The following is a 17296-nucleotide window of genomic DNA, read 5'->3' as shown; positions in this document are numbered from 1 at the left end:
CCACATCGCAAAGCAAAACTTACACATACGCAAAATTCTGGTGACAGAATGTTCGACATTCTATGTGCAAGTCACCTCCATAATTACACCAGAACATCACATTATCAACACTTATTTGACATAATTGCTAAGCTGGCTAATAAGACATATTAGGTGCAGCTGCACTATCAGTGCTTGCGTCTCTGTCTTATGTTTATACGAAAGGAACTGTTCGTAAAATACTGTCAGAGAGTGAGGACACTTGTATACCGACTATAATTAAGCATGACCCACCTACTGAGAAGTTCGGTGCGTGCACATGATAGTTGCAGATGAGATGATTACTATCTCATCCCCTTTTTTTAAGCCACCACTATTCTCTTAGTGACAAAACATCATTCTAATTATTGTACCCTATACTTATTTCATACTTCTTTTTTTGGGTGGGGGGGGGGCGGAGGGGGGGCAGACGGAAGTCATCAGTTGTCGGACGTCTCAGACTAACACTTACCCCAGCATCCTCGATTATTTGTTGGATTTGTTCTACTCTCTCTGCCTTCACTTTATTGAAACACTAGCTGACAAATCCGCCATTGCCCGGGTATTCATTCTGCCTATTTTCTATTGGAAACGAAAACAAAATATGGACTGTGTTTCTAGCGAAGTATCGAAAGCATTTTATTTCCATGTAAGCCCTTTTGAAATTACGAAACAGTCGTCCAAGAAATACGTTTATGTACAAATTTGTAAATACAGTATCCAGGTAAGGAAGCATGATATCCGACAGTTTCTGAGCGCTGTGTGCAAATGGTTCCGTGTCTACAACGCGATTTTGTAAACGTCTCTATGGCAACGTCTCCTCATATATCTACAGATGGCAATTGTTTCCGCCTACAGCCGTTAGCACTTCGCATTTGAAAGCGGTCAAACGCGCTGCCCGGTGTCAGGGATTTTCTTAAGTTAACTCCACTGTAGGAGTGTCTTAACAGTAAAGAATAAATGCAGGCTGACTCTTACAGAAAAGATAGCAGCAACCAGACAGCTTTTATAAAGCTATTTATTTAGATGAATTGTCAAACTGGCTGGTTGCTGTTATCTTCTATACAAGAATCAACCTGTGTTCTACACGGAGCCAAGGGCTCAAAATGTCAGTTTTCGACAAAATAGGGTAAAGAACAGATGTATTACAACTTCATGCATGGAGCGACATTTTTTCACGCATCTAAGTATTTAAGTCGGCATATGTCTTGAACTTGTGTCGTACAATGTCATATTTGTGTAGGTACAGCCGGCCGCGGTGGTCTAGCGGTTCTAGGCGCTCAGTCCGGAACCGCGCGACTGCTACGGTCGCAGGTTCGAATCCTGCCTCGGGCATGGATGTGTGTGATGTCCTTAGGTTAGTTAGGTTAAAGTAGTTCTAAGTTCCAGGGGACTGATGACCACAGATGTTAAGTCCCATAGTGCTCAGAGCCATTTGCACCATTTTTTTGTAGGTACATTCAATGATATATTTGGATATTCTGCAAAATGTGTTGGGAATAGAGTCAGTAGCAAAGAAAGAAGTAATAAATTTAAACGTCATGCACAATTTCTCAGTTTTTCACGCGTCTCAGTGTTTATGACGTCATGCCTGAACTATGATATGCAGGTGATCCTTTCCCAGACAGCGAGACAGTAATGGCTACGTGCACAAAGTTTGGTTGAAATCGGTCCAGTGGTTTAGGAGAACATGTGAAATACACACACACACAGACACACACAGCGATTTTTATAATATGTAGGAATATAATTAGCAAATAAGTATTTAGTAGTGCAGGGAATTTCCTTTTTATACAAGGGCCTCTTAATGTATAGTCATTGACACTGTCGTGGAACTGAACCACAACATGTATTTTATAGTACGAGTCCCCTTTATTTTGCTGTATTTTAATTCTGACGTAAGCTGCATAACTTCTCTTTTAGCTTTCAAGCTTTATTGATTGCTTAATTTATTTACACGTACAAGAACGAATAACTCGGAAACGTGAAAAGTGGTTTAATTTACACTTCTGCTTGCGATGAAGAGAACAGACCTTTGTACATGAGATGAAGGTGATTAAATGCTCTCAAAAGAAGATTATCTGTAGCTATTTATCGTGTTACGTAAGTGAGGATTTTCGTGATATTCGTAGTTTACGGAGAGATATCTTGATAATTTTTCCTGTAACTGTCCCGATTATTTATGAGCATGCTGAATGGAGCGAATGCGAGAAAGTACGAGGTATCAATAATGCATCTGAATATTCCAATGAATATTCGTGCAGTGCGTAGCAGTAATCAAAAAGTCTCAAGCAGCACTTTGACTGTAGTCTGCATCTTATAAAAGAGGAAGATATTTATCTCTGAGCACTCATAAATGTTTCAAATTCTTGAGTATCTCGTTTCTACTCCGTTTCGACAAAACTGTAAACAGATGATGGAGTCACTTCGCTCAAATAAGCGTGGGCAATCGGAAAGCGTAACATTCTGAAGAGGTACGATGTACTCTTCAAGAAGTTGACATTTCTGATGGAGATGAGGACTATAAATTTCACTCAAGCAAACAGGAGAAACGGCATATGTGCTTTGTAGAGATGGTGATGATATGCGCACCAGCCTTCTCTGTGATTTTCATGGACATTCTGCTAAGAACAGCCTTTACGCCTGGCTTTACTTCACAACTAGGATATGAAAAGGTGGTAGAAGATGAGAGGGGAGGGAGACAGACGTGCAAGAGTAAAGCGTATCGTCTTTCTTCGTGTTATTTAATCTATATACAGAGTAAGCAATAATGGAGAAATTTTGTAAAGGGATTAAAGTTTAAGGAAAGGAAATAAAAAATTAAGGGTGGACGATGACACGTAATTCTGTCAGAGACGGCCAAGAATTAGAGGGAGGTTATAAGAGAAGTTATAATTGGAACAAACGATGTAAAACAATGATAATAGAATGCAATCGAACTAAATCAAGCGATCATGAGGGATTAGACTAGGAAATGAGAAACTGAAAGCAGCAGATGAGTTTCCTATTTGGGCAGCAAAATAACTTATGATTGGTGCGATAGAAACGATATAAAGTGGAGACTGATAATTGCGAGAAACATGTTTCTGAAAAACAGAAGTATGAAGTGTTAGAAAGCCGTTTGTGAACTGTAACCTTATTCGGAAATGGTGACGAGTGTTCATCAGAGACAAGAGTATCTTCGGACGTTCCCCAGGGAAGTGTGGTATGACTGCTATAATTTACTGTATGAATGATCTAGCGGAGAGGGTGGGCAACAATCAGCAGTTTATCTGCTGATGATGCCAATGTATACGGGAAGATGTCGCAGTTGAGTGCCTGTAGGAGTATACAAGTCGAATTAGACAAAATTTATAGTTAATTTGATGAATGGAATGTAGTTCTAAATGTAGAAAACTGTTTGATGCAGATGAGTAGGAAATACAATCACGTGATGTTGGAATACAGCATTTGTAGTGTTCCACTTGACACAGTCATGTCGAATGAATATCTAGACATAACGCTGCAAAGCGATGTGAAATGGAACGAGCATGTAAGGATTGTCGTAGGAAAGGCGATTGGCCGACTTCGGGTTATTGGGAGAATTTTGGGAAAGTGTGGTTGATCTGAAAAGTAGACCACATGTAGGATACTAGTACAACCTATTCTTGAGTACTGCTTGAGTGTTTTGGGTCTGCACCAGGTCTAATTAAAAAAAAAGACATCGCAGTAATTGAGAGACGGGCTGCTATATTTGTTACCAGTAGATACCGTAAGGGTCTACGTGTTGCACGCAGCCGTATGGTAGACAACACGCACTCGCCAGCTGGCCTATCTGGAATGCTGACAATTTGCTTGGTCAGCACACATGTGTCTGGCCGCAGTTCGATGCAGGGAGTAAGCGACTGGCCGCCGTCCGAAGGGCACCGTATTAACTAGCGCGGCCTCAGGCGCGAATATGGAGCCTTTCGATACGACCGTAATTAGGATGTCAGACACAGTGATAATGGGTGTGCATAACGTGCGTGTTTTATAATCAGCCTTTGTTAATAAAACTGTTTAAACTTACTTCTCGGTGTTTGCTTATTGCCGTACCTCAAGGACCCACTGATTACAAAGCCTGACATATAATTCGTCTAATTATCAGCCAGGGTAACAACACAAACAACCCCTTATAATACAAACAACACGCAAGTATTACGGAGACACTTCACGAACTCAAACAGGAATCCTAGGAGAGAAAGCGACGCTTTTTCGAGGAACACGATTCGCAAAGTATAGAGAACCGGCATATGAAGCTGACTGCAGAACGATTCTGATGCTGCCAACGTACATATCGCGTAATGACCACGAAGATAAGAGTTTTAGGGCTCGAACGAAGGCACATAGACATTCATTTTACCCTCGCTCAATTTGCGAGTGGAGCAGGAAAGGAAATGACGAGTTGTGATACAGGGTACCCTTCGTCATGCAATGTACGATGGATTGTGGCATATGTATGTAGATGAAAGCTGGACGAAAAACAGTACACACAAGAAAAGTATAGAAACTTCTGAAACGTGGTACAACAGACTAATGCTGTAGACCGGGTAGCCAATTTAGATGCAGTGAACCAGAAAGGAAAAGTAAGACACCCCGAAGTTATATGAACGTGTGATGTCTGTTCTTTCGGACATTTCAGGAAGAGTAGACACCATGCGCTCATACAACTGATTCGCCTAGATGGGCAGTGGATCCACCTTCAGTGCGAATGCAGAAGCACGTCCGACCTCCTGCGAGAATCTCAGAGAAAGTGGACGATGACCGCGGTTAGATGACACTCGTTGGGAATGTGGGTCGGCTGTGACTCGAGCCGAGATAGTCGGCGCAGTTGCGATGAACAGTGACGCAGTGGTTAACGCACCTCCCTATTAAGCAAGAGATCGCGGGTTCGAATCCCGGTCTGGCACACATTTTCACACGTCGCCGGTAATTCCGCGTAATGTCCCAATGCAGCTGGCATCAGTAATCTCTTTCCTTGAAACTTCCTGGCAGAGTGAAAATCTCATTCTGGAAACATCCCCCAGGCTGTGGCTAAGCCATGTCTCCGCTATATCCTTTCTTTCAGAAGTGCTAGTTCTGCAAGGTTCGCAGGAGAGCTTCTGTAAAGTTTGGAAGGTAGCAGAGGAGATACTGGCAGAAGTGAAGCTGTGAGTACCGGGCGTGAGTCATGCTTCGGTAGCTCAGATGGTAAAGCACTTGCCCGCGAAAGGCAAAGGTCCCGAGTTCGAGTCTCGGTCGGGCACACAGTTTTAATCTTCCAGGAAGTTTCATATCAGCGCACCTCCGCTGCAGAGTGAAAATCTCATTCTGAAATCTCTTTCCTTTCCTCCCTCCCCCCCCCCCCCCCATCACCACCTTCAATTTACATATAACGTCCTGAGAGACAATCTTCATCATTGTAACGTGGCACCTCAGAGACAGATCCTTCGACTTTTGCTGATATGACAGTGCCGACGTCATTAGTTGTTCCACAGTTTGCGTTGTATATCAGATTGTAGCCACAACCAATGTAATATGCCGCTGGCCCACACCATCTTGTTTCTTGCACAGCGCAGATGGCGATGTGCCTCTTTTCGAGTGCCTTACCTTAGCTACTTCGTTGCGTCGCAAGTCATAATCCCGACCTTCAGTATTGTTAGACAGAATGTAGGAGCTCGCTTGTCCTCTTTTTTATTTTTTTAAACTAACTGAACTGCGTCCCTGTGGCTGCAAATATTAGGAACTAACAGAGAAATCCGGCGTTAACTGGGTATTCATTTTGCAATTTTCTATTAGAAACAAAAACAAAAAATGACTTGTGTTTTTAGTAAAGGGTGCCGCAGCGTTCATAGCCTAATTTGACTTGGGTAGTACAATGATGTACTGCAGGAATGCGCGCCAGCTCGTGACGCATTCGTGTACTAAAGAGCTGCCATTTCGAGTGTGACAGTGATATGGAGCGGTGGAGTGCACAGAATCGTTCCTTCGCTGTTGAAAGTTATTTCAAGAGTAACGACTCAGTCATAGCTACCCAGCGTCTATTTCGGCAACATTTCAACTTGGGACGTCATGGGAAAGTTCCAGATTGACGAACCATGTGAAATGGGTACGTGCGTTTCGAACAACAGGTTCTGTTTGCAATAGAAAACCGGGAAGAAGTGAAAGAACTGCGCGGACACCAGAAACCGCGGAAAATGTTCGCGCTGCACTTTTGCGTAGTCCAAAAAGATCTGCTCGTCGTCATGCGCAAGCTGTGCCTATGTCCGATCGATCATTCACGAGAATATTGCACGAAGATCTCTATTTTCACCCACAAAAGCTGCAGATTGTTCAGGAAATTAGGCCTCGCGATTAGATTTCACGCGAAACATTCTGCTTAACCATTCATTCATGATCTCATTCGCCAAAATCCACAAATGTAGCACACCATCCTGATATCAGATGAAGCTCATTTCGAGTAATGTGGCTCAATGAATAAACAAAATATGCGTTATTTGAGTGATGTTAACCTGCATCAACTGCACATCAAGCCCTTGCACAGTTCTCGTGTCACAGGGTGGTGTGGAGTTGCTTCCTTTCGGATTATTGGCCCTTACTTCTTTGAGGATGACAGCGGTGTGGCTGTAACTGTCACCACTGAACGCTACCTAAAGATGCTGCAAGACTTCGTTCTTCCCCAACTAGGTATGGTCGATGTGGATGTGGAACAATTATGGTTTCAGCGAGATGAAGCGACCTCGCATACAGCCAGTATTTGCATGGATTTCTTGCGACAGACATTTCTCCGTAGAGTAATTTCCCGTTTTGATGACATTTCCTGGCCGCCTCGCTCACCTGACTTTTCATGTGCAGACTTTTTCCTTTGGGGCTGCCTGAAGCAAGAAGTGTTCCGAACACGTTGTGCCACCATTCCTGAATTGAAGGATCGCATCAGACTGCCGCCGGCAATGTCCCAGGGAATACGTTACGCCGAGTTATGGAAAGCTTCCAACGCCGCCTAGATGAATGTGTTCTGCAGAGTGGGCATCATTTGGCAGGAGTCCTATTCAAAAAGTAATCCACGCAATGGACAATGACTTACTCATTAGTAAATGGCATACCTCCAACTATTAATTGATATAAGAGGTAATAAATAAATTACAGTTACTGCCTGATGGTGTGTTTTTAATATCCTACTATGAACGATGCCGCACCGTTATAATAGCGAAAAAATTATATTTCCTTACATTCATAAAGATACATTTGAAATTATGAAAGAGTTATACAAAGAAAAAAATGTTCAAATGTGTGTGAAATCTTATGGGATTTAACTGCTAAGGTCATCAGTCCCTAAGCTTACACCCTACTTAACCTAAATTATCGTAAGGACAAACACACACACCCATGCCCGAGGGAGAACTCGAACCTCCGCTGGGACCAGCCGCTGTGGTCCATGACTGCAGCGCCCAAGACCGCTCGGATAATCCCGCTCGGCCTATACAGAGAAATATACGTAATGTACAAATGTATAAGTAGCTCTACAAACGGCTATAGTTTTCGCCTGGAGTCATTTGCGCTTCACAGTCGAAAGTTGTCATAAGCGCAGCCAAGTGTCATGGATTTCCTCAAGCTGACCCAACTTTAAGAGTGTCTAAGTAGCAAAGAATAAAAGTATTATAACTTCATGCAAGATGCGGCATTTTTTCGCACATCTCAGTGTTTATGACATCGTAGCTCTTGAACTATATGTGGCACAATGACATACACCGACGAGAAAAAGTCGGAATCACAAGGAGGAGCTGCGCGACGTAAATGAAAGTTGGTAGGCGTATTTCGATATGTTTAAGGCGATGTCTAGTCAGATTTTGCAATAGTCGAATAAAAGTGGCACTAGTAGCGCCACTATGATGATGCATGTCAAGTTATATACTCGCTGTAGCGGTCATGAGCGTTAGTTGGATGGTGTGAATTGATGACAGCCAAGAATGCCTTTAAGACGACAAAGACGCCATTATGAACACTTCACTTAGTTTCAATGGAGTCGTGTAATAGGGCTACGACAAGTTGGATATTCCTTCTGCAGAAAGACCTGGCAGGCATGTAGCCACTGTACATGATTGCTGTCAGCTGGTTGTCACCACAATGTACGGTCGCAAGAAGACCGGACTCCGGACTACCAAGTGACACTACGAGAGGAAAGCCCACTATGTTCGGCGTGTGACTCTGGTTCATTGTACTGCATCTGCAGCAGCAATTTGTGCAGCAGCTGTCACCACAGCGACACAACGTTCCGTTACAAATTTGTTATTTCAAGGATAGTTCCGAGACAGACGCCCTGACCTCAAACCACTACCATTTGCAACTTCAGTGGTGTCATGTGAGACCTCTTTGGAGGGCAGAGTGGAGGTCTGTTGTGTTTTCTGATGAAAGCTTGTTCTGTCTCTTTGCCAGCGATGGCCATGTTTTGGTTAGGAGGAGGCCTGCAACCGACCTTTCTGTGAGCTATAGTCACTGAACTTACACCTGGAGTTATAGTCTGTGGTGCGAATTCGTATGACAGCAGGAGCACTCTCTTGGTTATCCCTCGCACCCTGACTGCAAATCTGTACGTCAGTCTGGTGATTCGACTTGTTGTGCTGTCATTCATGAACAGCATTCCAGGAGGTACTTCCAACAGGATAACGCTCGCCCACATAACGCTGTTGTAACCCAACATGCTCTACAGAGTGGTCGCATGTAAAGTACACAAGCGGCAAGACGCAGTCAATACCTTCGCTGCGCAGTGCCGATGGTACTGTTACCGCCGACTGTGCCGCTAAAGCGGAGTTATTGAACGCAGTTTTCCGAAATTCCTTCACCAGGGAAGACGAATGGAATATTCCAGAATTTGAAATACGAACAGCTGCTAGCATGAGTTTCTTAGAAGTAGATACCTTAGGGGTTGCGAAGCAACTCAAATCGCTTGATACGGGCAAGTCTTCAGGTCCAGATTGTATACCGATTAGGTTCCTTTCAGATTACGCTGATACAATAGCTCCCTACTTAGCAATCATATGCAACCGCTCGCTCACCGATAGATCTGTACCTACAGACTGGAAAATTGCGCAGGTCGCACCAGTGTTTAGAAGGGCAGTAGGAGTAATCCATCGAACTACAGACCTATATCATTGACGTCGGTTTGCAGTAGGGCTTTGGAGCATATACTTTGTTCAAACATTATGAATCACCTCGAAGGGAACGATCTATTGATACGTAATCAGCATGGTTTCAGAAAACATCGTTCTTGTGCAATGCAGCTAGCTCTTTATTCGCACGAAGTAATGGCCGCTATCGACAGGGGATCTCAAGTTGATTCCGTATTTCTAGATTTCCGGAAAGCTTTTGACACCGTTCCTCACAAGCGACTTCTAATCAAGCTGCGGGCCTATGGGATATCGTCTCAGTTGTGCGACTGGATTCGTGATTTCCTGTCAGGAAGGTCGCAGTTCGTAGTAATAGACGTCAAATCATCGAGTAAAACTGAAGTGATATCAGGTGTTCCCCAAGGAAGCCTCCTGGGACCTCTGCTGTTCCTGATATATATAAATGACCTAGGTGACAATCTGAGCAGTTCTCTTAGGTTGTTCGCAGATGATGCTGTAATTTACCGTCTAGTAAGGTCATCCGAAGACCAGTATCAGTTGCAAAGCGATTTAGAAAAGATTGCTGTATGGTGTGGCAGGTGGCAGTTGACGCTAAATAACGAAAAGTGTGAGGTGACCCACACGAGTTCCAAAAGAAATCCGTTGGAATTAGATTACTCGACAAATAGTACAATTCTCAAGGCTGTCAATTCAACTAACTACCTGGGTGTTAAAATTACGAACAACTTCAGTTGGAAAGACCACGTAGATAATATTGTGGGGAAGGCGAGCCAAAGGTTGCGTTTCATTGGTAGGATACTTAAAAGATGCAACAAGTTCACTTAAGAGACAGCTTACACTACACTCGTTCGTCCTCTGTTAGGCTATTGCTGCGCGGTGTGGGATCCTTACCAGGTGGGATTGACGGAGGACATCGAAAGGGTGCAAAGAAGGGCAGCTCGTTTTGTATTATCACGTAATAGGGGAGAGAGTGTGGCAGATATGATACGCGAGTTGGGATGGACGTCATTAAAGCAAAGACGTTTTTCGTCGCGGCGAGATCTATTTACGAAATTTCAGTCACCAACTTTCTCTTCCGAATGCGAAATTATTTTGTTGAGCCCAACCTACATAGGTAGGAATGATCATCAAAATAAAATAGGAGAAATAAGAGCGCGCGCTGTTCGGTTCAAATGGCTTTGAGCACTATGGGACTTAACATCTGTGGTCATCAGTCCCCTAGAACTTAGAACTATTTAAACCTAACTAACCTGAGGACATCACACACATCCATGCCCGAAGCGGGATTCGAATCTGCGACCGTAGCGGTCACGCGGTTCCAGACTGAAGCGCCTAGAACCGCACGGCCACACTGGCCGGCGCGCTGTTCGGGAGTGGAATGGTAGAGAGATAGTATGATTGTGGTTCGATGAACCCTCTGCCAAGCACTTAAATGTGAATTGCAGAGTAATCATGTAGATGTAGACATGTTGTCTTGGCCTACCCGATCACCATAACCTCTTCAATCCAGCACATATGGGACATCATGGGAAGACAACTCCAGCGTCATCCACAAACAGCTTAACAGTCACTGCATTGACCGACCAAGAGCAACAGGCTTGGAACTGTATCCCACAAACTGATTTCCGACACCTGTAGAAACAATGCTTACAAGTGTGCAAGCTTGCACTCACCATTCTGTCGGTTACACCGGTTGTTAATGTACCAGCATTTCGCATTTGCAGTGGCTTATCTCGCGTATACACTAAACTGTGATCTTGCAATGTTAATCACTGTAGTATGTTACCTAGACAAATGTATTCCCGAAATTTCGTTACTCTACATTAACTGCCATTTTTGTCCGTTAGTGTACTTATGTAGGTACATTCAGCGACGTATGTGGATGCTGTCTGCGAATTATGTTGCAAATGGGTTAACGGCACGAAATAATAAATTTAAACGTCATGCATTATGAGGCAGTTTTTCACGCATCTCTGTGTTCAGGAAGTCATATGTCCTGCAACATGACAGGTAGGTCGTTCTTGCCCCACAGCGATCGTCGCCTCACAGTAAGAGTACATCAGGTTTGGTTGAAATCGGTCCAGTGGTTCGGGAGGAGATGTGAAACATAGACATGTACATTCACACGTTTTTATAATATGAATGGACACATACCATAGGATCTACCTGTTCCTTCCAGTATCCAGTCTCTTCACTTTGCTTTGCTTCGATTCTGGGGATACTTGCCTATGTCTAATGCTAAAGTTGCTAATGACTAAACTTTTTTGAACGCCATAGGCTTTCCTTTTTATCTTATTGGTATTATTAAGTTAAAGATATTTGTAATTTTTACATATTATCATAACCAAACTTATCTAATTACTTTATTAAGAATATTCAACCTGACAATTTCTTTACACTTTACTTACTTCACAAGTCAGTAACTGATGGAGATTTGCTTTGGTGATCACATAACTCGTGTGCAAACATTAAATTTCAAGCATTGTAAATCCTAATTATTCTCTCTCTCTCTCTCTCTCTCTCTCTCTCTCTCTCTCTCTCTCTCTCTGCACGTCATTTCCTTCATTATTTTTTTATTTTTTCTTAAAAGTGGATTTAGTTTCGCAAGTGACTTGATGGCGCTCTCCACATGATACTTCTGTGTACCAATCAGTTCATTCCAGTTACAACACCAATCAAGCTCAGTATTCTAGTGCGAAGCTCATTTAGTATACTGTATGAGTTTCTACGTCATATTCTGGGTTTATCAACGTTAGTGGTAGAGGATGGCCGGATGTCCTTCGTGTCGCCACCCTTCCCCGTCGGGAAGGAATTAATGTATCTCATCTGTCTGCATCGAGTGCTATCCCATGTGAAACGATGTGTGAACGTTTTCGAAATGATGCAAACGATGTAACTGAGGCAGGACATGGGTACGGGTACATCTAAAAAAGAACATGGAACCTGGCCGGCCCAGCACCCTTCGTCGTTAATCCGTCGGCACGTTCCCTGAACATAATCCTGGAAGCGACGTGCTAACATATGGGGCGTGGCTTTTTTGTTTTTTAGTCGGGCATCCATCCACCTCCACAGCCTGTCTTTGCTCTCACCGGATTATGCATCCACCTTGTCGCTTCCATTAGCTGTGTCAAATTTTCCTTAAGTAAACTACACTTCTTCTTTAAAATTAACTAAAAACTTCATTTGTCTCTTAAAACAAAAGTTTTCTGCTTCCTTAGGGTTTTTTCCAGTTTGTGGAATCTTGTAAGAATTAAAACGATGTTCTTACGCCATTTAAAGTAACCGAAATAAGTTGTGTGTCTACATAAATTCTAAACTTTCCATGTAACGTAATTTTTGGATGTTTTCCTTTTTAAAACGTCCTTGTTTTTATAAAAACTAGACGAATGGGTCAAATTTTTCCTTTTTCCAGTTGCTGTTGACGATTTTGTCCCTTTCTTGGTTGAAATGCAGTGTGAATTCCGTTACAGATTCACCGCCAATCACTGATGAAGTATTTACAGCAGAGTGACAAAAGTCGTGTGTACATTCTAAAATTGTCTCCTGTTGCTCGTCATAGTGCAGCAACTCGACAAGGCATGGACTCAAAAAGTCGTCTGAAGTCCCCTGCAGAGATATTGAGCCATGGTGCCTCTTTAGCTGCCCATATTTCAGAAGGTGTTGCAGTGCAGGGTTTCGTGCACGAACTGACCTCTAGATTACGTTCCACAAATGTTCATTCACTTGAATTGCCCACAATGTTCTTCAAACCAATCGTGAACAATTGTTTGGGAACGTGAAGTCCATGAATGTCTACAAAAGGTCTCTAAGTATCCGAACATAACCGTTTCTAGTCAATGATCGGTTCAGTTGAACCAGAGAACCCATTACGTGTAGACACAGCACACACCATCATGAAGCCATCGCCAGCTTGCACTGCCTTGTTGACATCTTGGATGGACAGCTTCGTCATTACTGCGCCAATTTCGATCCCTACCAACAGCTTTTACCACCTTAAATCGAGACTCATCTGAACAGGCTACGGTTTTCCAGTCGTCTAGGGTCCAATCGGTAAGGTCATGAGCACAAGCGAGGCGCTGGAGACGATGTCGTGGCATTAGCAAAGGCACTCGCGTCGGTCTTCTGCTGCCACAGCCCACTAACGACAAATTTTGCCGCACTGTCCAATCGGATTCGTTCGTCGTACATCCCACATTACTTCACGCAGTGCTGCATGTCTGTTAGCACTGACAACTCTATGCAAACACTGCTGCTCCGGGTCGTAAAGTGAAGCCACTGCGTCATCGATGGTGAGAGGTAATGCCTGAAATTCGGTATTCTCAGCACACTCTTGACGCTGTGGATCACGGAGTATCGATTTCCCTAATGATTTTCGAAATGGAATGTCCCTTTCGTCTAGCTGCAACTACCATTCCTAGTTCACAGTCTGTTGATTCCCGTCGTGCGGCCATAATCACGTCGGAAAATTTTTCACATAAATCACCTGAGTACAAATGACAGCTCCGCCAATGGACTGTCCTTTTATATCTTGTATACACGATACTACCGCCATCTGTATATGTGCATATCGCTGTCCCATGACATTGCCACCTCGGTGTAAAAAAAAAAAAAAAAAAAAAAAAAAAAAAAAAAAAAAAAAGTGTGTGAAATCTTATGGGACTTAATTTCTGAGGTCATCAGTCCCTAAGCTTACACACTACCTAACCTAAGTTATCCTAAGGACGAACTCACACACCCATGCCCGAGGAGGAGTCACCTCGGTGTACATAGGGATATAAGCAATGTGATTATTCTCGTCTTTGTGGCCGGGAAAGTTTTGAAATCCGTGGATTTCAGCGATTGTTGTCGTTAAGAGCATTGCCGATTTAAATTTAATCCGCTTGCACAAACGTAGGATTCCTGAACAGCAGTAGCTCATTGCAGCGCTGAGACAGTCAAACCATTGTTCAAAGTACGGGTGTCCTGTGAGTCTCAGTTGTTGTGGCTCGATGCTGTCAGAGATATATATTTTAAGAACATGTACGCGGCCGAGCGCAGCGTTGAACTTTGTCGTATTCAAAAAGTTAAACCACTCTAGCTTCCAGTTAATATTTTTGAGTTTCATTTAGCTGATTGGCGTATGTACTGTTTCCTTCTGCACTTTTCTCATCGTCTTTTTTGTAGTGAAGGCCTTTTCGCTTGGAGGTTTCTCTAGCAGTGGCGTTGTAATTTTAAGAGATTTCCTGTGATAATCCACCATGCAGTCTTCAATGAATCCGACTGAATTGCTGGTTGTTTCAAGTATTTTATAACATTTTTAACCATGAGGGTTGCGCATTTTTTCTCATGTCTATTAAACGTAATTCGCCTTCATTTGAAGGTTTCGTTAACTGGATTCTCTCCCTTTGCGGATGATGCGCCCAACATCGTTTTTTGTTTGAGCTACACTCCTGGAAATGGAAAAAAGAACACATTGACACCGGTGTGTCAGACCCACCATACTTGCTCCGGACACTGCGAGACGGCTGTACAAGCAATGATCACACGCACGGCACAGCGGACACACCAGGAACCGCGATGTTGGCCGTCGAATGGCGCTAGCTGCGCAGCATTTGTGCACCGCCGCCGTCAGTGTCAGCCAGTTTGCCGTGGCATACGGAGCTCCATCGCAGTCTTTAACACTGGTAGCATGCCGCGACAGCGTGGACGTGAACCGTATGTGCAGTTGACTGACTTTGAGCGAGGGCGTATAGTGGGCATGCGGGAGGCCGGGTGGACGTACCGCCGAATTGCTCAACACGTGGGGCGTGAGGTCTCCACAGTACATCGATGTTGTCGCCAGTGGTCGGCGGAAGGTGCACGTGCCCGTCGACCTGGGACCGGACCGCAGCGACGCACGGATGCACGCCAAGACCGTAGGATCCTACGCAGTGCCGTAGGGGACCGCACCGCCACTTCCCAGCAAATTAGGGACACTGTTGCTCCTGGGGTATCGGCGAGGACCATTCGCAACCGTCTCCATGAAGCTGGGCTACGGTCCCGCACACCGTTAGGCCGTCTTCCTCTCACGCCCCAACATCGTGCAGCCCGCCTCCAGTGGTGTCGCGACAGGCGTGAATGGAGGGACGAATGGAGACGTGTCGTCTTCAGCGATGAGAGTCGCTTCTGCCTTGGTGCCAATGATGGTCGTACGCGTGTTTGGCGCCGTGCAGGTGAGCGCCACAATCAGGACTGCATACGACCGAGGCACACAGGGCCAACACCCGGCATCATGGTGTGGGGAGCGATCTCCTACACTGGCCGTACACCACTGGTGATCGTTGAGGGGACACTGAATAGTGCACGGTACATCCAAACCGTCATCGAACCCATCGTTCTACCATTCCTAGACCGGCAAGGGAACTTGCTGTTCCAACAGGACAATGCACGTCTGCATGTATCCCGTGCCACCCAACGTGCTCTAGAAGGTGTAAGTCAACTACCCTGGCCAGCAAGATCTCCGGATCTGTCCCCCATTGAGCATGTTTGGGACTGGATGAAGCGTCGTCTCACGCGGTCTGCACGTCCAGCACGAACGCTGGTCCAACTGAGGCGCCAGGTGGAAATGGCATGGCAAGGCGTTCCACAGGACTACATCCAGCATCTCTACGATCGTCTCCATGGGAGAATAGCAGCCTGCATTGCTGCGAAAGGTGGATATACACTGTACTAGTGCCGACATTGTGCATGCTGTGTTGCCTGTGTCTATGTGCCTGTGGTTCTGTCAGTGTGATCATGTGATGTATCTGACCCCAGGAATGTGTCAATAAAGTTTCCCCTTCCTGGGACAATGAATTCACGGTGTTCTTATTTCAATTTCCAGGAGCGTATATATTTTCGCTCTATGGGTATGAGCTATATTCCACACTTTTTAAAGTATCAGCATATTGATATAAATAAGATATAAATAAGACTTAAATTCCTAGTGCTGTTCGCTACTAAGGCGTCTCTAACTCTTTCCACCAATTATTCCTAATTATCGTGTATCAGTTCGTTCACGTTCTTCTCCAGTTACTCAGCACTTCCATTTCGTAGTATTTTGTGAAGGGATGTGGCGTGATTGTGAACTTTTGTTCAGCTGCAGGAGTCGTGTTTTGTTGTTTATTTTGCTCCTGCTGTTCCCTTACATATATCCATTATTTCCAGTGCACTGAAGAACTAAAAAACTGGTACACCTACCTAATATCGTGTAAGGCCTCCGCGAGCACACAGAAGTGCTGCAACACGACGTGGCATGGACTCGACTAATGTCTTAAGTAGGGCTGGAGGGAATTGACACCATGATTTCTGCAGGGCTGTCCATAAATCCGTAAGAATAAGACGAGGTGGAGATCTCTATTGAACAGCACGTTGGAAGGCATCTCAGATATGCTCAATAATGTTTATGTCTGGGGAGTTTGGTGACCAGCGGAAGTGGTTAAATTCAGAAAAGTGTTCCTGAAGCCACTATGTAGCAATTCTGGACGTGTGGGGTTCGCATTGTCCTGCTGGAATTGCCCAGGTCCGCCGGGATGCACAATGGACACGAATTGATGCAGGTGATCAGACAGGACGCTTATGTACGTGACGCCGATCAGAGTAGTATCTAGTCATATCAGGGGTCCTACATCACTCCATCTGCACACGCCCCACGCCTTTACAGAGGCTCCAGCAGCTTGAACAGTCCTCTGCTGACATACAGGGTCTATGGATTCATGAGGATGTCTCCTTACCTGTACACGTCCATCTGCTCGATAGAATTTGAAACGGGACTCGTTCTATCAGGCAACATGATTTCAGTCATCAAAGGTCCAATGTTGGTGTTGACGGACCCAGGCGAGGAGTAAAGCTTCGTGTCGTCCAGTCATCAAGGGTACACGAGTGGGCGTTCGGCTGCGAAAGCCCGTATCGATGATCTTTCATTGAATGGTTTGCACGCTAGCACTTGTTGATGACCCAGCATTGAAATCTGCAGCAATTTGCGGAAAGGTTGCACTTCTGTTACATTGAACGATCCTCTTCAGTCGTCGTTGGTCCCATTCTTGCAGGATCTTTCTCCGGCCGCAGCGATGTCGGAGATTTGATGTTCTACCGGATTCCTGATATTCACGGTACAATCGTGAAATAGTCGTGCGGGAAAATCCCCACTTCATCGCTAC

At 44.6% G+C, this 17296-nt stretch overlaps 1 protein-coding gene across 1 annotated transcript in view; it reads left to right on the top strand.

The window, feature by feature from the left end:
- Positions 1-17296, top strand: part of LOC124789222 (Kv channel-interacting protein 4-like) — a 130744-nt gene that overhangs the window by 96014 nt on the left and 17434 nt on the right. The window lies entirely within an intron of this gene.

The sequence above is a fragment of the Schistocerca piceifrons genome, chromosome 3 (genome assembly GCF_021461385.2).
Source record: "Schistocerca piceifrons isolate TAMUIC-IGC-003096 chromosome 3, iqSchPice1.1, whole genome shotgun sequence".
Classification (NCBI taxonomy): Eukaryota; Metazoa; Arthropoda; class Insecta; order Orthoptera; family Acrididae; genus Schistocerca; species Schistocerca piceifrons.
This window is presented reverse-complemented; position numbering and strand designations above follow the sequence as displayed.